General features: G+C 37.6%; 1 long non-coding RNA gene and 1 other non-coding gene across 4 annotated transcripts in view; both read right to left on the bottom strand.

Annotated features, from left to right (window-relative positions):
* Window positions 1-22,816, bottom strand: part of LOC130708642 (uncharacterized) — a 331,810-nt gene that overhangs the window by 101,797 nt on the left and 207,197 nt on the right. For all 3 annotated transcript variants that reach the window (XR_009008925.1, XR_009008926.1, XR_009008927.1), the window contains exon 4: window positions 18,618-18,729. This is a non-coding gene — a long non-coding RNA (uncharacterized LOC130708642). The remainder of the gene's footprint in view (window positions 1-18,617; window positions 18,730-22,816) is intronic.
* LOC114235639 (small nucleolar RNA SNORA18) lies at window positions 5,831-5,961 on the bottom strand. The gene has a single exon (XR_003621763.1). It is a non-coding gene; the product is annotated as a small nucleolar RNA SNORA18 (small nucleolar RNA).

The following is a 22,816-nucleotide window of genomic DNA, read 5'->3' as shown; positions in this document are numbered from 1 at the left end:
TGCACCCTGTCTCTTTTGTAATTAATTACAACTGCAGTTAATTACTTATTTAGGCTCTGTCCTCCTGCCAGATTATAAATCCCAAGTCTCCCTAGCTGCAGTCCCCAGTTCCTAGAAAAGAGCCCAGCTAATCAAAGGTGCTCCATAAACGTCTGATATGAGTGCAAGCATGAGGGAGTAGATGAAGCAAAGCAACATACTTCCCATAGGGAGCATGTAAAAAACAATTCGGCTTTAGACAAACCTCATATCTCTTTTGCTCAGTTTTGTCTCTTTTTTAAGCCTCTGCACTTTGAGGGCAATTTAACTCATATGTTTTTATTAATCTACACTCAATTATTCGGAATGCTCAGAAAAACCTGTTTGATGTCTAAGAAACTTCACAAAAGAAACAAAAAGACACATTCTTTTATGGATTACACTTCTTTATTGTTTCCTTCTAAGAATAGTTTGAAACTAGAATTATTTTGTTCTCAGGTGAGACACACCTTCAATCTGAATTTCATCTAAAATTTTATTATTTTTCAAGATTCTCAGCGTTCAAGGTTGGCACTGGTGGGAAAACTATTCCAGGAGATTATAATTTGCAGAAAAATTAAGGGAGCTGATATGTTTTTAATCTACTTTTGTCAGGGTTATTGAATTTTTAGTCTATCTGAACATGTATAGATATTGATTTGATTTCATAATTTTAGATAAAATCAGTACTGCTGCCTACTCATATCTTGTAAATTTTGTTTATCTTACCCTTATAGACTGTAGCATAATATACAGTCACCTGAACATTGTCTTACAACAATTATAAACTCTACATAAACACATTTTTCTTACCACAAAATATCCTCTCCGTCACACCAATACCCTTAGCATGTTAGAGAGCATAAGTTGTCCCTCAGTATCTGCTCTCCTTTTCCTCCTTGATAATAAGCAATGCCTGATTTTTAGCTGGACCACAGCTAAAAGATTAAAAGACCCAGCCCCCTCCTATAATAATTAGGGGTGAATACATTTTGACCTATAGAACTCACTGAAAATTTTTCTTCAAATTTTTCTTAAGGGAGGAGTCATGCCCTTTTCCAGCTGTCTGACTTCCTCTTTCCTGCTGGCTGGAATGCAGCATAATTCAGAAGTCTGGAACTTAACCAGCCAAATTGAGACCTAGAAAGCAGAAGCCAGAAGCTGAAGATGACGGTAAAAGCACACTAGAGTCTGGATCCTCAAGTATTTCATGCAGCTGCCCTGCGCACACTGGATCACCTATCTCTGGACTTATTTCATGCAAAAAAGAAGTAAATTTGTATTTTGGTCATTGTATTTGATTCCTTGAACTTATAGATGACCTAGTCTTAAATTAAAAAAAAAATATGTAGAAAATAATTTAAAAAGAGAAATATGATGAAAATGACAGCAAATATTATCTGCCTATGACACTGCCCCTAGGTAAAGGCAATGGAACTTTTGAAGAAATTACTGTTTTCATCATTTTTTTCTTTAAATTATTTCCTAGATGTGTCAGTAAGGAATAGTTGCACTGTATGTATCAGGCTTCTTCTGTCCTTCAAAAGAGAAAAAAAAAAACACACATTTTATGATTGGAGTGAGTATCAAGACATCTTAACCTAATAGTCACACTAAACTTTATTTATTCTGATTTGTTTTGCATTTTATTGTATATATTTTCATCCTTAATTATTTTCCACTTGTTCTTATTAACCTGTAGTCACCTTCTGTGTGGGAAGATCAGGAACTAAATATTTTGATGATGACCTGATGTATCAAATTAAATGAGGAGACTCCCTCCCTATTCCATTTACAGTGCTTTCTCTAAGGCCAAGAGGCAGCTTATAGAGACTTGATGCCTGAAGGACAAAAACTACCTTTTCATAACCTAGTAGAATATATTTTAGGGCATATGAGGAAAATGTGTATGGATTAATTACCAAGCATTAATTATAAACAATTCATTTGGGTTGAACACAAAAATTCTTCTCCTCTAATAAATTTAAAAGTCTTCATTCTTATGAAGCAAGAAAAAAATGTCCTGCCCATAAGAGGCTGGTGTGCTCAGGATTCCTCATCACCAGACGAGGGTCACTGTGGGAGTCAGAGATTGTAGTGATGCATTCAAAGACTAACTTCCATTTTACCTTCATTAAAATAACTGAAATGATTAATATATGATGATCTCTCATAGTGTTCTTCCTCAACTATTTATCATGATATGAGATTATTTGTGCACAGGCAAATTGGGGAGCAACACAGAAGTCATAATGTGTATTGTTATGGGGTGGACATAAAAGCTCCCTCATAAGCAAGCACTTACACACGGGATAAAAAAAAAAACTTTAAGTACATCTCGGAAATGTCTCTCCTCTCTGTTTGTCCTTCCCTGCTTACAACTTTTTTTTTTCTTCGTTTACCTAAGATCTGTAAGAGGATGATCTCTCCTTGGAGTGGGCAATGTCCTGTGAACCCTTTCTGATCGCACAAGTGCAATCATCATCAGTCCTTTGTCAACACTTCTTAGTTTCTGAGCCTGCAAAATGGGCTTGAAAATGAAAGGCTGTAAAATCTAGTCTATTATGCTAATCTCATTTCAAAGTAACACACATTGAAAGGGCACTATAATCCATATCCCAACCAGAATAAATAAAACACGAGAGTCTGCAGATACATAAGAAATAGCAGACTCTCTGGGCCTTAACAATCAGCATGGCATCCGGGCCATTGACCGACGTGTTTGGATCTGTGAGTAATTGTCTTATTTTTATCAAGTGTGCACCTTGCTCAGTTTCTAGCAAGGCCTTCTCTTCTAGCAGGGGAACCTCAAGCTCCTACAACGGAAACACCAAGGTAGAACTTTTGTAAAATAAACCAAGTCACATGTCCTATGTCTGAACTTATTTTTTAGTTAAGAAGGTCTTTGGAATTGACCTTTATGTATGATTTTGAATCATAATCATATGATTTTGAACTGTTTTCGCTAAACTAAAAACAAACAAAAAAACACTTCCAGCTAGATCAACATACATATGCATATATTAACATACAATCTTAAAACTACACTGCATGCACAAAGGCCACTGAAGTCTCTTAGACAAGTTATTATGACCACTAGAACCAAAAGAGTTTCAGTGAAGGTTGAGTAAACTAGGAAGAGGATTTGTTTATTATTTGTGTTCCTACATTCTTTGACCTGGTAACCCTGAATGTCTTAAAACTGACTTTGGATAAAACATTGTCTATGATTCTCGATCTTAAAAAAAAAAAACCCTGTGCATAGTCTTCATGGAAATCATAGAATCTTTTAAATTAGAAAACACCTCTATTTCTTTAACATTCCCCTTACTTCCTGAGCCCTTCTCATAATACCATAACAGGGAGAATTTGATGTCAGCATGACTTATTAGTGGGGATGTTAACTTTGATCATTTAATTTTAAGGGGGTACCTGCCAGATTTCTGCACTGTAAAGGTACTAGCTTTTTGCTTTCCATGTTCTATTTATTAGCAGTGAATTTCTAAATTCAGCCCATACTCAATGGGAGTAGCATGGAGCTCTACCTCTTCCAGAGAGGAGTGTCAAATAATTTATGAACATTTGCTAAATTCACTGGGCAAAGATAATATGAAGCTATGCAAATATCCCATTCCTCCTTAAAGTTTCATCCACTAATTTTATACTGAGGTAACTTCCCTCAGTATAATCATGAGGAAGCATCAGACAATACAAATTGAGGGACATTCTATAAAGTGGGTGACCAGTATTTTCCAAAAGTATTAAGGTCATGAAAAACAAGGAACACTAAGAAAAATGTCACAAACCAGAGGAGATTAAGTCCACATGACAACTAAATGCAATGTGATACCCTCGATTGGATCTTGGAACAGAAAAAAGACATAAATGCAGCAACTGGTGAAATCTGAATAAAGTCTGTAGTTTATTTAACAGTATTGTACCAATGTTAATTTCTTAGGCTTAACTATGGTTATGTAAGATATAAACATTAGGGGAAAAGCTGGATGAAGGGTATATGTGTACAGGAATTAAACTGTATTTGTAACTCCTGTACAAATGTAAAATAATTTCAAAATAAAAATATTTTTAAAAGGGTGTATAAAAATTGAAACAGAACTTCACTTGAAGGATGGGAGAAGAAAGAAGTATAAAAACTATAATTCTTATATCCTTTATGGGGAGCAAACTATTTTAAAATTGATTTATTAAGAAATATCATAGGGCAATCATATTACAATATGTAAATGACAAAAACAGTACAATAATATCAGTGTATCAAATCAGCATGTTGTACACCTTAACCTGACACTATATGTCTAATATATTCCAAATAAATGAATAAATGAGAAATAGCAATCTACACATATAAGTTAGAAATAAGGACTTAAACACTAGACATTAGGCCTAAAAGAGGAAAGTGATTGTCTCTGGGAAGCAAGACCAGCAGAAGAGTGCAGGGGGCTGCCTTTTTGTTGTTACTGTCATAAGCCTTTTAGCACAATTTGACTTTTATAATAGACTGCATATATTAGTTTTACTTCAAAGAGTTAAAATAATTTTAGAAATAAACACATAAAAGGCTAGTAGATTCTTCAGGACCCTGAGTCTGAGAGAATTTCAAGGACCAGGACGAGGCACCAGATACTATCAGCAGTTAGTGGGCATAAGACCCACTGTCTCCCAGCTGACGGAAGTAAGCAGCATGGGCTAACACAAATACAAGGTACTGTTTAAAAGTCTTACCATACGATGTTGTAAAAATCAACTACTTGGAAATGTTCTGAAGCTCATGAAAATCAAGATGTCTTGGAAATGTAACAGATTCTTTACCAGCCTGGCATTCTGCATTCTACTACAAAACATGGTTAAGTTCAACAGAGATCTATAAGCATAAAAAGCACATGAAATGCTTGCGAAAGGGAGATAAAAGCAAAAATAAATGTCTAGAAAAAATTTTCTCTAGGAAGACCAGGATTAAGGCCTTAAGGAAATGAAATGCTATGGATTTTGCTGGCATGCACTACTGTGAGGGAGAGGGGACTTCAATCTCAATTTCAAGATTTTTTTTTTTAGCCTTTCTATTCTTTTTCGTTCTTCCAATTCCAGTTATTATTACCAATCACTTTCTATCTTCTCCTTCTCTCCTTTTTATTTACAATTTTTCCATGTTTTTCATCTTTCTTTTCTTAGAATAGGTGTCTTCTGAAGTACACCTTTTATTTTAATGACTAAGAAGAGAGACTATTAATAATAGTGAAATAATGGGGAACATGACACTTAGAAGAAGAATAAGAAATATTTAATGTAGCCATAGTAATATTTTTCTAATAATTTTTTTTTCTGCACAAAGTGTAAAGGGTTTTTTTTAATTATGTGTAACACAAAGTTATTTAAGTCAATAAATTTTTAAGGAATTTCACATGTTCTGATTCTTTCCACTGCCAATCACCTTAGTTCCTCCAAACTCATAATCTTCAAGATAAAGTAGCCCTTTCAAAAAGAAGTTATCGTGTGAGTCAGCCCACAATTCTTTTAGTTAGGCTTCTTTGATCTCCAATGAAATATGGACACACTTCAAAATTCCCCACCTGTAATCTTTGGGATCCAATTTCCTCAAGCGATTTACTTTAGGACCATGTTTAGGGTCAGGCGATGGATCTGCCTGGTTCTGAATTTGACACCCTCTAAAAATGTATTAGGTTCAAATCATATTCACTCCTAAGCCATCACACCCTAGAACAGTACAGATCATTGGGATATGCCAGTACCTAAGATAAAAAGTTTGTTAGGTTTTTCATAGTTTACTTGGCAGCTCTGTCTTGTAGTTCTTTCCCACAGATCTAACAGGTAGTTCTATGAGTAAAGGAAACCACACAGTTAATCTATGAGGTGTTTCCAACGATGTAGGTTTACAGAAAAAGCCCCATCAGGATAGACCTCAACTAATAATATTTTGATGGCATTTTGGTGATCATCAAACACTATACATAGAAGACAACTCAAGGATGTGTAGAATTCTTTAGTGTTTAAAACCTTTGAGGTTAAAAAATGTGATTATTTTACTACTATTTTACTGTTATTTTTATTTTATCATTATTTAGTTTTTTCAAAATTGGTTTTTTCATAATTTCATAACTTCTTACGTTCCAAGAACATTTTTGAAGATACAATATGTAGGAGTTTTTGAGAAGTAAAGAGAAATGATGTATGTTACTAGTTGCTATGTGTTGCTTCAATTCCTTTCCTTGTGTTTGTTTTTATGTTTTATTGCTAGATCCATCTGTAAAGTAAGTCTGGAGTCTTGGCCTCAAGGAATGAGTATATGAATATGTAAGTAATACTTTAATGTGATGAGATTTTCCTATTTGAATATAAATTTGATAGGCAATGTTATCCTAAATATCAACATAGTTCAGAACCAGATGATCACATTTGTTTACATTTCTAGATTCCATTTGCAACTATGTGATTAACTGAAAAAAGTATATAAAGATTGAAACATGAAAACTGTGTTTTTATTTAAGGAAATCGAGACTTTTTTTGCTTCATATATTTTATTAAGCAGAGTTAAAGGCAAAAAGTGAAGTATAAGGACAGAGACCTAATTACGCAGTGATCAACACTGTGTAGATACTTATATTTTAAATTCTTTCTCAGAGTGCAATTATCTACCAAGGGTATGCCTACTTTCCTTAACCAAATTCAAAATTGAAGATGTTCCCTTCATTATTTTCTATTAAGGAAAAAGACAGTAAAAATAGCCTTTAAAAATCACGGTGACTACCAAGAAAACACGCTAAACTATGGGAAATGGGTTAACACTTCTATTCTTTATTTATCAAAAGATAGTTCATGGATAAGGTCACTGAGAATTTGGCTTTGGTGAAGAAAATCATGAATAACATTCAAAGTGTATTTAATAAAAAAGAAGGTCATATCGAGAAGATGGCGGAAGAGTAAGACGCGGAGATCACCTTCCTTCCCACAGATACAGTAGAAATACATCTACACGTGGAACTGCTCCTACAGAACACCCACTGAACGCTGGCAGAAAACGTCCGACCTCCAAAAAGGCAAGAAACTCCCCCCGTACTTGGGTAGGGCCAAAGAAAAAAGAAATAACAGAGACAAAAGAATAGGGACGGCACCTGCACCAGTGGGAGGGAGCTGTGAAGGAGGAAAGGTTTCCACACACTAGAAGCCCCTTCGCGGGCGGAGACTGCGGGTGGCGGAGGGGGGAAGCTTTGGAGCCACGGAGAAGAGCTCAGCCACAGGGGTGCGGAGGGCAAAGCGGAGAGGTTCCCCCACGGAGGATCAGTGCCGACCAGCACTCACCAGCCCGAGAGGCTTGTCTGCTCACCCGCCGGGGCGGGCGGGGCTGGGAGCTGAGGCTCGGCTTCTGTCGGATCGCAGGGAGAGGACTGGGGCTGGTGGCATGAACACAGCCTGAAGGGGTTAGCGCACCACAGCTAGCCGGGAGGGAGACCGGGAAAAGGTCTGCAGCTGCCGAAGAGGCAAGAGACTTTTTCTTGCCTCTTTGTTTCGCTGCGCGCAAGGAGAGGGGATTCAGAGCGCCGCCTAAACGAACTCCAGAGAAGGGCGCGAGCCGCGGCGATCAGCGCGGACCCCAGAGACGGGCGTGAGACGCTGGGGCTGCTGCTGCCGCCTCCAAAAAGCCTGTGTGCGAGCACAGGTCACTGTCCACACTGCCCCTCCCGGGAGCCTGTGCAGCCCGCCACTGCCAGGGTCCCGGGATCTGGGGACAACATCCCCGGGAGAACACACTGCGCGCCTCGGGCTGGTGCAACGTCACGCCGGCCTCGGCCACCGCAGGCTCGCCCCGCCTCCTCTGTACCCCTCCCTCCCCGCGGCCTGGGTGAGCCAGAGCCGCCGAAGCAGCTGCTCCTTTAACCCCGTCCTGTCTGGGCGGGGAACAGACGCCCTCAGGCGACCTACACGCAGAGGCGGGTCCAAATCCAAAGCTGAACCCCAGGAGCTGTGCGAACAGGGAAGAGAAGGGGAAATCTCTCCCAGCAGCCTCGGGAGCAGCGGATTAAAGCTCCACAAACAACGTGATGTGCCTGCATCTGCTGAATACCTGAATAGACAACGAATCAGCCCAAATTCAGGAGGGGGACTCTGGGAGCAGGAGATATTAACTTTTCCCCTTTTCCTTTTTTTTGTGAGTGTATATGTATATGCTTCTGGGTGAGATTTTGTCTGTATAGCTTTGCTTTACAATAGCTTTATTTTACTTCACTATATTATAGCCTCTTCCTTTCTTTCTTTCTATTTTTTCTCCCTTTTACTATGAGCCGTGTGGACGAAAGGCTCTTGGTGCTCCAGCCAGGCATCAGGGCCGTGCCTCTGAGGTGGGAGAGTCAACTTCAGGACACTGGTCCACAAGAGACCTCCCAGCTCCACGTAATACCAAACGGCAAAAATCTCCCAGAGATCTCCATCTCAACATCAAGACCCAGCTTCACTCAACGACCAGCAAGCTACAGTGCTGGACACCCTATGCCAAACAACTAGCTAGACAGGAACACAACCCCATCCATTAGCAGAGAGGCTGCCTAAAATCATAATAAGGCCACAGACACACCAAAATACACCACCAGACGTGGACGTGCCCACCAGAAAGACAAGATCCAGCCTCATCCACCAGAACTCAGGCACTAGTTCCCTCCACCAGGAAGCCTACACAACCCACTGAACCAACCTTAGCCACTGGGGACAGATACCAAAAACAACGGGAACTACGAACCTGCAGCCTGTGAAAAGGAGACCCCAAACACAGTAAGATAGGCAAAATGAGACGACAGAAAAACACACAGCAGATGAAGGAGCAGGCTCAAAACACACTGGACTTAACAAATGAAGAGGAAATAGGTAGTCTACCTGAAAAAGAATTCAGAATAATGATAGTAAGGATGATCCAAAATCTTGGAAATAGAATAGACAAAATGCAAGAAACATTTAACAAGGATGTAGAAGAACTAAAGAGGAACCAAGCAATGATGAAAAACACAATAAATGAAATTAAAAATACTCTAGATGGGATCAATAGTAGAATAACTGAGGCAGAAGAAAGGATAAGTGACCTGGAAGATAAAATGGTGGAAATAACTACTACAGAGCAGGATAAAGAAAAAAGAATGAGAAGAACTGAGGACAGTCTCAGGGACCTCTAGGACAACATTAAACGCGCCAACATTCGAATTATAGGGGTCCCAGAAGAAGAAGAGAAAAAGAAAGGGACTGAGAAAATTTTTGAAGAGATTATAGTTGAAAACTTCCCTAATATGGGAAAGGAAATAGTTAATCAAGTCCTGGAAGCACAGAGAGTCCCATACAGGATAAACCCAAGGAGGAACACGCCAAGACACATATTAATCAAACTGTCAAAAATTAAATATAAGGAAAACATATTAAAGGCAGCAAGGGAAAAAAAACAAATAACACACAAGGGAATCCCCATAAGGTTAACATCTGATCTATCAGCAGAAACTCTGCAAGCCAGAAGGGAGTGGCAGGATATACTTAAAGTGATGAAGGAGAAAAACCTACAACCAAGATTACTCTACCCAGCAAGGATCTCATTCAGATTCGATGGAGAAATTAAAACCTTTACAGACAAGCAAAAGCTGAGAGAGTTCAGCACCACCAAACCAGCTTTACAACAAATGCTAAAGGAAATTCTCTAGGCAAGAAACACAAGAGAAGGAAAACACCTACAATAACAAACCCAATACATTTAAGAAAATGGGAATAGGAACATACATATCGATAATTACCTTGAATGTAAATGGATTAAATGCTCCCACCAAAAGACACAGGCTGGCTGAATAGATACAAAAACAAGACCCATGTATATGCTGTCTACAAGAGACCCACTTCAGACCTAGAGACACATACAGACTGAAAGTGAGGGGATGGAAAAAGATATTCCATGCAAATGGAAATCAAAAGAAAGCTGGAGTAGCAATTCTCATATCAGACAAAATAGACTTTAAAATAAAGACTATTACAAGAGACAAAGAAGGACACTATATAATGATCAAGGGATCGATCCAAGAGGAAGGTATAACAATTGTAAATATTTATGCACCCAACATAGGAGCACCTCAATACATAAGGCAAATACTAACAGCCATGAAAGGGGAAATTGACAGCAACACAATCATAGTAGGGGACTTTAACAGCCCACTTTCACCAATGGACAGATCATCCAAAATGAAAATAAATAAGGAAACACAAGCTTTAAATGATACATTAAACAATATGGACTTAATTGATATTTATAGGACATTCCACCCAAAAACAACAGAATACACATTTTTCTCAAGTGCTCATGGAACATTCTCCAGGATAGATCATATCTTGGGTCACAAATCAAGCCTTGGTAAATTTAAGAAAATTGAAATCGTATCAAGTATCTTTTCCGACCACAATGCTATGAGACTAGATATCAATTACAGGAAAAGATCTGTAAATAATACAAACACATGGAGGCTACACAATACATTACTTAATAACGAAGTGATTACTGAAGAAATCAAAGGGGAAATCAAAAAATACCTAGAAACAAATGACAATGGAGACACGACGACACAAAACCTATGGGACGCAGCAAAAGCAGTGCTAAGAGGGAAGTTTATAGCAATACAAGCCTACCTCAAGAAACAGGAAACATCTCGAATAAACAACCTAACCTTGCACCTAAAGCAATTAGAGAAAGAAGAACAAAAAAACCCCAAAGCCAGCAGAAGGAAAGAAATTATAAAGATCAGGTCAGAAATAAATGAAAAAGAAATGAAGGAAACAATAGCAAAAATCAATGAAACTAAAAGCTGGTTCTTTGAGAAGATAAACAAAATTGATAAACCATTAGCCAGACTCATCAAGAGAAAAAGGGAGAAGACTCAGATCAATAGAATTAGAAATGAAAAAGGAGAAGTAACCACTGACACTGCAGAAATACAAAAGATCATGAGAGATTACTACAAGCAACTATATGCCAATAAAATGGACAACCTGGAAGAAATGGACAGATTCTTAGAAATGCACAAACTGCCGAGACTGAACCAGGAAGAAATAGAAAATATGAACAGACCAATCACAAGCACTGAAATTGAAACTGTGATTAAAAACCTTCCAACAAACAAAAGCCCAGGACCAGATGGCTTCACAGGTGAATTCTATCAAACATTTAGAGAAGAGCTAACACCTATCCTTCTCAAACTCTTCCAAAATATTGCAGAGGGAGGAACACTCCCAAACTCATTCTACGAGGCCACCATCACCCTGATACCAAAACCAGACAAAGATGTCACAAAGAAAGAAAACTACAGGCCAATATCACTGATGAACATAGATGCAAAAATCCTCAACAAAATACTAGCAAACAGAATCCAACAGCACATTAAAAGGATCATACACCATGATCAAGTGGGGTTTATCCCAGGAATGCAAGGATTCTTCAATATACGCAAATCAATCAATGTGATACACCATATTAACAAATTGAAGGAGAAAAACCATATGATCATCTCAATAGATGCAGAGAAAGCTTTCGACAAAATTCAACACCCATTTATGATAAAAGCCCTGCAGAAAGTAGGCATAGAGGGAACTTTCCTCAACATAATAAAGGCCATATATGACAAACCCACAGCCAACATTGTCCTCAATGGTGAAAAACTGAAACCATTTCCACTAAGATCAGGGACAAGACAAGGTTGCCCACTCTCACCACTATTATTCAACATCGTTCTGGAAGTGTTAGCCACAGCAATCAGAGAAGACAAAGAAATAAAAGGAATCCAAATCGGAAAAGAAGAAGTAAAGCTGTCACTATTTGCAGATGACATGATACTATACATAGAGAATCCTAAAGATGCTACCAGAAAACTCCTAGAGCTAATCAATGAATTTGGTAAAGTAGCAGGATACAAAATTAATGCACAGAAATCTCTTGCATTTCTGTACACTAATGACGAAAAATCTGAAAGTGAAATTAAGAAAACACTCCCATTTACCATTGCAACAAAAAGAATAAAATATCTAGGAATAAACCTACCTAAGGAGACAAAAGACCTGTATGCAGAAAATTATAAGACCCTGATGAAAGAAATTAAAGATGATACAAATAGATGGAGAGATATACCATGTTCCTGGATTGGAAGAATCAACATTGTGAAAATGACTCTACTACCCAAAGCAATCTACAGATTCAAGGCAATCCCTATCAAACTACCACTGGCATTTTTCACAGAACTAGAACAAAAAATTTCACAATTTGTATGGAAACACAAAAGACCCCGAATAGCCAAAGCAATCTTGAGAACGAAAAATGGAGCTGGGGGAATCAGGCTCCCTGACTTCAGACTATATTACAAAGCTTCAGTAATCAAGACAGTTTGGTACTGGCACAAAAACAGAAATATAGATCAATGGAACAGGACAGAAAGCCCAGAGATAAACCCACACGCATATGGTCAACTTATCTTTGATAAAGGAGGCAAGCATATACAGTGGAGAAAAGACAGCCTCTTCAATAAGTGGTGCTGGGAAAATTGGACAGGAACATGTAAAAGTATGAAATTAGAACACTCCCTGACACCATGCACAAAAATAAACTCAAAATGGATTAAAGACCTAAGTGTAAGGGCAGACACTATCAAACTCTTAGAGGAAAACATAGGCAGAACACTCTATGACATACATCACAGCAAGATTCTTTTTGACCCAGCTCCCAGAGAAATGGAAATAAGAACACAAATAAACAAATGGGACCTAATGAAACTTAAAAGCTTTTGCACAGCAAAGGAAACCATAAACAAGACCAAAAGACAACCCTCAGAATGGGAGAAAATATTTGCAAATGAAGCAACTGACAAAGGATTAATCTCCAAGATTTACAAGCAGCTCATGCAGCTCAATAACAAAAAAACGAACAACCCAATCCAAAAATGGGCAGAAGATCTAAATAGACATTTCTCCAAAGAAGATATACAGATGGCCTACAGACACATGAAAGAATGCTCAACATCATTAATCATTAGAGAAATGCAAATCAAAACTACAATGAGATATCATCTCACGCCGGTCAGAATGGCCATCATCAAAAAATCTAGAAACAATAAATGCTGGAGAGGGTGTGGAGGAAAGGGAACACTCTTGCACTGTTGGTGGGAATGTAAATTGATACAGCTACTATGGAGAACAGTATGGAGGTTCCTTAAAAAACTACAAATAGAGCTACCATACGACCCAGCAATCCCACTACTGGGCATATACCCTGAGAAAACCATAGGTCAAAAAGAGTCATATACCAAAATGTTCATTGCAGCTCTATTTACAATAGCCAGGACATGGAAGCAACCTAAATGTCCATCGACAGATGAATGGATAAAGAAGATGTGGCACATATATACAATGGAATATTACTCAGCCATAAAAAGAAATGAAATGGAGGTATTTGTAATGAGGTGGATGGAGTTAGAGTCTGTCATACAGAGTGAAGTAAGTCAGAAAGAGAAAAACAAATACAGTATGCTAACACATATATACGGAATCTAAGGGAAAAAAAAAAAAAAGGCCATGAAGAACCTAGTGGCAAGACGGGAATAAAGACACAGACCTACTAGAGAATGGACTTGAGGATATGGTGAGGGGGTGGGGTGAGATGTGACAGGGTAAGAGAGTGTCATGGACATATATACACTACCAAATGTAAAATAGATGGCTAGTGGGAAGCAGCCGCATAGCACAGGGAGATCAGCTCGGTGCTTTGTGACCACCTAGAGGGGTGGGATGGGGAGGGTGGGAGGGAGGGAGATGCAAGAGGGAAGAGGAATGGGAACATATTGTATATGTATAACTGATTCACTTTGTTATAAAGCAGAAGCTAACACACTATTGTAAGGCAATTATACTTCAATAAAGATGTTTAAAAAAAAAAAAAAAAAGAAGGTCATACAAGGATTTCAGCATTGAGAATAGGTGGGGAAGCAGTGCAAATGAATCATACAAAGCCTATCTTTTAATTACACTGAAAACATTATTACGGAACAAAGAGTAATACTTTTTAACATCATATCTCTGTCTGAAAACGATTGTCCAATAAAGATGGGAAAGAAACCCGACATCCCACTTTTTGTTGGCAAATACCCTGACGATACAGCAGAGGAAAATTCGTATTACAAAAAGTTCATGACTGGAATAACAGAGGTGGATTAGGGCTCAATAAGTCAGCTAGTTCATGTCATTGCTTAACTGGGTAAAAGCAATTCATCCAAAGTCAACTGGCTAGTCTATTTTAATACCTCCTATAAAATATACCTCCTCCTGCCATCAGCTTTAGTAAATAGCTCCAGAGCATAAAGGCCTATTTATTGAGAAAGTATTATCTCAAGGTTAAGAGAAAGAAATGCCTTACGTATTGATGTAACTTTTGCAAACACTGTAGAACCTGTCAAATGATATATCAGGGAAAGTGTTTTTATCTAGCTTTATGGCTTTAAATACAATTTAATTTTACTATGACTTAAAAATGTATACCTCTGGTTCTCACCCTTCGCTTGAACTCTAGATTTGTGTATCCAGCACCTTACTTAATATCTCCACTTGGTTTTCTAATACTCATCTTAAAACTAGCATGTCAAAAATGGAAAACCTACATACCTTCTTCTCTCTCTCACACGCGTGAGCACACACACACACACAAACATACACACACATAGTTGGCTCCTACAGCCTTGTCATCTTAGTGAATGGCAACTCCATACTTCGAATTGAACAGCTCAAAAGTCTTATAGCTATCCTCTGCATTAGGAAATCCTTTTGTCTCAATCCTTTGAACATTATCAGAATCCCACCACTTTTCATCACCTCCATTACTAGCTTGTTCAAAGCCATTATCATCTATTAGATATTCAATTCCCATAACTTCCTGCTTGCTCCTTTCCCACTCTCACAGTAGCGTAGGGTAGGGTACTTGTCTTCTACTAATTATAATCTCTGTGTCCTCCTGCACTCTATTCTAATAAAAGCCTCATGATCCTATTAAAACAAAATTCAAATCTTGTCATTCCTCTGCTCATAACTCTCATGATTTCCTACCTCATTCAGAGAGTGTCTTCTTGGTGGGGACTTCTCCAATCACTCTAACTAAAATAGCAAGCTCTGTCTGGCATGCCTTGGCCTTTCTGCTTTGCTTTACTATTTTCTCTAATACTTAGCACTATCTGACAAATTCTATGTTTAGTTATTTATATAATTCCTGTCTACCCTCATTAGAATCCAAGCTCCATGTAGGTTAAGGGCACATGTCTGTTTTATTTGCTGCTTTGTTACAAGCACCCAGAAAAGTACTCAGCTCAATAAATATTTTTCAATGAATAAATGCATCAAGCAATCAAAGACAAGAACAATGTTAAAAGGGTTGTGACTGAAATCCACTGTATGATGAATTATTATGCATTGAATTGTGCTTAAGTCCTAACCCCTGGAACCTATGAATTGGACCATATTTAGAAATGGAGTCTTTGCAGATTTGATCAAGTTAAGATGAGATCATATGAAGACTAGGCTCACCATAATCCAGGGATTTGTGTCCTTGTAAGAAAAGGGAAATTTGGACACAGACAACACACCCACAGAAGAATGCCATGTGAAGAAAGAGACAGAAGTTGGAGGAATGCATCTACAAGCCAAAGAATGCTAAGGACTGCCCCACAAAGGATAGGAATAAACAAGGAAGGATCCTCCTCTAAAGCCTTAAGGGGGAGCATGGCCCGGCCAACTCCTTGATTTTGGCTTTCTGGCCTCCAGAACAGGCAGATAATAAAATTTTGTTCTTTTAAACGACCCAATTTGTTACAAGAGCCATAGGAAACTAATACATGAATGTTATACTCTTCTTTATCAAACCCTAGAATATTAGAAGTTCAGCTAAATCTTTAAATGGAAGGTTTTAAATAAACATATTTTAGATCTTTTTCCAGGACAATACTCACTTTGCTTGACCAACAACAGTGGTCTTGGGCTTTCAGTGTCCATTAAACTCATGAGACAAAATAGGCTTCACTCTGTAAATAGTCTTTACACAGTTTCTAAGAAAGCACGCAGGATAGACAACCTGGCATGCACAGGAAACACAGAGCAGAGGCGCATGACTCCCAGAAATAGCTGCTGACTGACACAATTTCTCCAAGTTGGGATGTACATGATCACAGGGGATGAAGTCTAATTGATATGGACCACCTTGGCTCATGGCAGCCATCAGCTTCAGGGTCCCACCAGCTTTTCTACCTTGCTAGACTCATAATCCTCTTAGAGGTATGGAACTAAATCTCATCTCTGATGTAGCTGACTACTCATCATTTACAGGTTATTCAATAAACAGTCCAGACACCCCAAGTATAGGTGCATAATTCATTATACATCAACCTCAGCAGGACTCTTATTTATCTTGCATCTGGCACGCACTAAAATATTCCCCATGTTTATGTTTCAAGGAGGAGTAAAGCAAGGGTCGAATCCTTAGATGTCCCTCAGGCAAAAGGAAAAATAACAGATCAGATAAATTACCCTTTCCCCACAGAATATAATACATAGCTTAAAAATATAATATATCCAAGACCTGTCTAGATGAATTAATGTTTTTAAAAGTTTATTTATTTGTGTAGCACATTATACACTTTAAAGCATTTAAATATAGCCACATTTGTCCTCAACAACTCACTGAGGCAAGATTGGTTACTTGGGATCTTCTTTGCTTAGTACAATCCCCCAAATGAAAAAATCAGTAGCTTACGAATGGCCTTCCTACTAAATCTTCCGACACCTATGATTAGGAGCCTGTTGCTGCTAATTAAGTCAAATTAGGGATGTTCAGATGTATTCCCAAATTTTGAAGGACAAGCTTATAAAAATAATTAGTAACCTCTTGTTAACATTTCCTGACTCCACTCCACTTTAGATACTGATTATTAGGAAGTTATAGTCATCGCTGTGGTCTAGCCCAGTATTGTGTAGGTATATTTTCCTAAACAGCTATGGGTGGCTGCTGGGTCTAATCTAAGGAATGTAACAATCTAATCTCTGAAATTTTGCCAGTCATCAAACAGAGCTACATCACTGTGGTGAACTCCATAGAACTGAACAAAAACTAGAAAGCCAAATCCCTTAAATTATTCCATAGGAAAATATACTACTACTTATAAGAATCTAGTTTATGTAAATCAAGACAGTATAGAATCTCCAGAGAGCCCCATTCTACTTCTTTATCAAAATTCTGTGACATCATTCTTTTACACATTGATTTTTTAAAATTGATACTTGTCAGTACATTTTGGTATAATAAATTTATTCTATCTACTCTTTCCTTTTCTGTAGAAAAAATGTGCATATGTATTTTTCTTCCTGATTTGATCATTTTTTTTGACTTTTAACAACACATATTCCATTGGCATGCATTAATAGTCTCAGACTGCCAAAAAGTATTGCTAATTCAGAATAATTATTACATTCAATATAGCAAACACTCTAGTATGATATAGCTCTCATTCCCTCCTTTATTAAGCAAATATTTATTGAACACTTGCTATGTGCAAAGTACTAGAAAGCGCTAGGATGTTTATAGCAGTGATGCATAAAACATAATTACTCTCTGGTTCACAATCTGATTGAAAATAAGCCTTAATGTTATGGAATCCCTAAAAATGTACAAATTGCTATCACATCATCATAACCAATTGCTTTACACTATTTTCTGGAGTTTAGGTTTGAAATTTTAAATGTTTTCCAATCTAATATTTCAACATGGAACATAATAAGCATTAGGAAAGTTACTATATTAATAAAATTCCCTGGTCAAATAAGTTTGAGATACCAGCATACTATATTCCAGAGTATAATACTTCCTCAACAGCTATGAAAAGTACTTCAATAAAGGAAACCGTTCCTCCCATTGGTTCCAAACTCATTTGACTCTCATTTTTCCACATATTACCTAGCAAAATCCTAGAGAACCGATATTTTGGAGAACACAATTTGATGGGTCAAATAAATAATAAATACTGATGGGTCTATTTGATTTAAAAAGTAGGCTTAAGTCATGTTATTTCCTAAAGTATTTATTCATAGGTTGAATCAATCTGTCTTAAATAGCTTTCTGCTTTTAGGAAGCTATCTCAGGTTGAGGAGTACTCCAATAGGGATTAGCTTGATGTTTTTTCCTCTTTTCTTTAGCTAGAGATGGTACCAAATACTTCACAATATAGCAAGCGAAAACCATTCTCTTGGAGTAGATTTACTCCTTTGTTAATTCCACAAGTACTCGTTAGCCCATTTCTGTGTCAGGTTCTGTGTTAGGCACTGGGGCCACAGTGAGAAGCAAAGACACCAGGAAGCTGCACTAGTGGAGTTTAAAGCTAGTACAGAACAGACATTAATCCAATAACCACACAGACAAACGCATAAATTTCAAATGAATAGCTTTTAGGAAGAAAGGCTACTTTTTTTTTACTCTGACAAAAACCGATCTAATGGTCTCCCCTAGCTATGTAACTGTAAAAAAAAAAGCAAATTACCTTCAGGTGATCTTTCCTCTTCTTGGAAGAATAATTTGAGTAGTTATTCACCTAAGCGTCTCTTGGCTTCTCCCTCAGATGATTAAATATCTTGGTAGCGAGCTCTATTGTCCTGGGGAAGCAAAGTAGCAATGGAGTTATGCTTTGAGTAGCTTTGGGACACCACTGTTGGTGGTTCTGCACAAAAGCTGGACAGTTTTTCTGGAGCCAATCTCTAGAACTAGCCCTGACCCCGGGAAGGCTGGCTGCCCCGCATTTGGGGAAGCTGTGATCTTGAACTGAATGAATGACCTGGTAGGCCATGAGAGTAAGACTGGAACCTCAGGCCACCTGGGATATGAAGACCTCTCAGCTAAACTCAACACCGGCTATTAGCAAAACTGCTATGAAAGGGCTCTGACCTTCTGATACAAGCTAGACTAAAGGATCAGCTGCCTCCACTGAGTTACAGAACCACCTTTCAAAAATAACTTCCGGTATGAGAATGACTTCACAACTCACCAGCCGGCAAGTTCTACCAAAGATATTCATTCTTGAGTCTTGAGGCACAAGCACACTGTGTCTCAAGTCTCAATCACTTCAATCCTGTGAGGTAACAAAATCAGAACCTGGCTATTCCCACTTCCCTGGGCTAACCTAGCACCCAGTGGAAGAGAGCAGGTGATGAAGTTCAAAGTGTTTTTATGTTAGGCTCCTGGCTCTATTCATCTGGCACTTCTCTTATCAGAGCTTGTTTTTTTGGAAACAGGAAATATAACAATGTGGTCTTTTTTTCTTTCCATTTTCTTATACATAATATTTGTTCTAGCTGCAATAAGACTTCTACTTATTATGGGCTGGGAGATATGAATTAGGATCTTTAGAGCAGAAATATTAGAGAAAAATAAAGTTTCTGGCCTTCATAATAGGATATTTTTCTGTTTTAAAGACAGACAACTATATTTAAAACAAAGCTTTATCTAGGAATAAATACTTTCCTAAATACTGGCTTGCACACATGGAACATATTGACCTACAGACCTGGTGAGCTACATCATAGAGTTCAACATAGAGAGGTCCAGAGCAAAACAGAAGCCTGCCCCTCAGAGTCTTGAGGGATTTCAATGACAAGGAAGACAGCAGATAAGTGAGGCTGCCAGTAGAATGCATGTCTTGATCTCCTCTCTCTAGACAGACGCCCAGAGGTAGGAGGTGAATTTGATTGAAGTGGCTTGAAATGGCAGTGAGGAACTTGTTCCATAATCATATTTGGGAATCTAAATGGAGACTGTTTAATAGGATGGTTTCACACCCATTAGGAGATGCATGTTGGAAAACTATGCACCCATCATGGTTAGGCGTAAGAAGGACTTACGTGCACCTAAGCTTCTCTTGGCTTCTATGAAGTATGAAGGGAATCACTTATCTGACTAACCCAGAGGAAAGGGGTTACAGAACACACTGAGTTGAGAGTGAACCAACAGAGCTGCCATGGATGCCGCCACCATGATCGTGGTGGGAGGTGACAGTACAACAAATACTACAGGGGAGACAACCTAGTACAAGGGCCGAGAGGAGGTGCTAGTCCAGTGGCCAAGACTCTAGGGGTATTTTCACTGCCAGTGAGTGACTAGTTGCTTCCAAGTTGGCCAGAGTTAGATCACCAATTACCTACATCATAATCTTTCTGTTGAAACAATGTGGTTTCTGTTTTTCATATTAATCTGGCCCAAATGGATAACAATCATATTGTTTTTAATCCTAGAAAAAGATCACGTGTAATTCAATTTTAGGTTAATTTCTTTTGAAGAAAAAAAGAGAGAGACTAAAACTCAGGACAAGTTACTCAGAAAATACTTCTCACACACATAATACAGGAAGCTGTATCACTGATTAGATTCATATGGTTCTTTGCCTTCTTATATGTACACTTTTCAAATTCAAAAGGATTTCTCACGTTTATCATGTCCTCTTCCCTTACCCTGAGTGGGTATGAAATTCTGTCTATACTGAGAAATGCAACTGCATACAGATGTTTATCACGTTGGTTCCATATATCCTAACATTTGTAAAAAATAAGTGGTTACTTGGATATATCAGCAGGTTTCATTTTACATGTGTGACAGAAGCATGGTCTAAAAATACAATACAGTATTTATATCTTAGCCTGGATGAGAGGCAAATTTAAGAGTAATCTAAAAATATGTCTCCAAGCAAAGTGAAAATTTTAAAGTAGAAATTTTCTAAATACAAAATAAATACATCTTCAAGGGAATGAGTTCCTTTTCTTTTAAGTGCCCATCTCACCATCACTTCTCCTAAAAGCATAGCCGCTACTATCTGTATATTCCTATGTGTAATTGGAATACTGAAATATTTGTAAGTGATGGGTAGTTAAAAAAATAATTAAACCATGTGTATGTTTCTGTATACCACAAATTGTAACATACATTTGATTGACCTGATAATAATAAAAAAACACAATAACAGTTTTTTTCAGGGGTGTGTTTGAGAAATAAAAGGGCTGCAAAACTGACCAAGACATCAAATAGTTTTATAGTGAATACAAGCAAAAAGGACACCTTGCATGAATGGTGAATGTTGAGTGATGCTCTAAGGGATTCAGGGGCTCTAACCTAACTAAAAACAACATCCTGAGAGGTGCAAGCAGGAAAGCATGCTATTATATCTCACTGGAAACATTCTGATTCTGGTGTCTCATTCTCATGACAAAGGTGGCAACCAGAATAGAGAACAGCACAGCATGGATCCATCCTCCTGACAAAGACAGGATGAAGAATGGAAAATAATGCAAAGTTAGCACCTTCTTGTTCAAATATATTGTAATCCTAGGGTCTTCTTCTCTTCCAGCAAGGATGTGAGACATTTAGTCTTGACAAAGTGTAACTGTGATCTTATAATTGGTAGAACTCCAGGCTTTAGAGAGTTTCAAGGTTTGTTTTACAAATAGGAAGGTGTATTATCATTCATAAGTGTTTTCAGTTTCCCAGAAAGGCTTTTTTTTTAAAAAAAAGAAAATATAATTGTTATACCACAGAATCAGGGATATAGGAAGTAGAACCAGGATTCTTCAAAACTTGTGTTGTAGTACTCTTAGACTATTAGCAAGAGAAAATAATTTATGTTGGACAAAGATAGGGAAAAAAAATCTACAAATGCTGCAATTATAAAATTTGTCATTGTAGCTAATAATAGTACAGAACAATAGCACAGTTCTATGTTTGAATGTGTGCTCATGCCATTGCGTATGTATGGATGGCAGATAAGCTAGAGATTGTAATAATAAAATAAATTTATAAGGGTCAGAAAAACAACTCATTGTCACGTCTTTGAAAAAATATTTTTCAAGGGTAAAAGCTCCACAGTGAAAGCAAAACTGAAGAAAGTTAAGTATTTTTTAAAAAATACAACTTGTAAGTAAACACTATTATTTGAGTATCTCTTTCACTTTCTGTAATAATCTGACTATTCCAAACTGTAATTAGGGAAATTCACTACAAATTTAACAGGTTGTAACTGTTTAAAATCTTATGAATGTGAATTTTCAAACCTTCATTCCAAAATAGTTTTTGCCACATTGAGATCCTGAACTTCTGAAATGACATTCTGAAGAGTTCTAGTAGCAATATAATAGAGGTTTTATATACCTTAATGTATTTAACTCTCACAAAACTTCTGTGAGAAAGGACCAGTTGTTATGGCCCAGCTGGGATGGAATCTTGAAGTTCGAAAACATGGAGTGAAGTAGGCACTAAAACTGGAAGTACTGTACTTGGAGACATGCACTGTGCCAAACACATGTGGAGAAATTTAAATCTATTTTTCATATGAAGAATGAAATGACCTGATAACTGTATATAATTTATTCATGAGTGGAAATATGAGAAATATGAGATACAAAAAGCAACTTATTGAAGGAGGCGTCAGCAGATCTGGATTTTGCATATATATACCTTCTACTTGTTTTTTGTTTTAAAGGTCTCAGCAGTAGTCAGCTTATTCAAAATGGGAAATCAGGTAGACACCTGTCCCACTAAGCTATCTAGGTGAACATCTTAGAGATCTCATGGCAGAGACAATAACTAAGCATATTAGAGTCGTAGCTCAGTTTTAATTCCTGAAGCACTGTGCAGTGCCCCAAATAGAAGAAGAAACTACTTTGAAAGAAGAAACGAGTTGAAGCTCATTAGCTAAATCCT

Source organism: Balaenoptera acutorostrata, chromosome 7 (assembly GCF_949987535.1).
Source record: "Balaenoptera acutorostrata chromosome 7, mBalAcu1.1, whole genome shotgun sequence".
Taxonomy (NCBI): domain Eukaryota; kingdom Metazoa; phylum Chordata; class Mammalia; order Artiodactyla; family Balaenopteridae; genus Balaenoptera; species Balaenoptera acutorostrata.
Note: the sequence above shows the minus strand (reverse complement) of the source record. Positions and strands in the feature narration are given on the sequence as shown.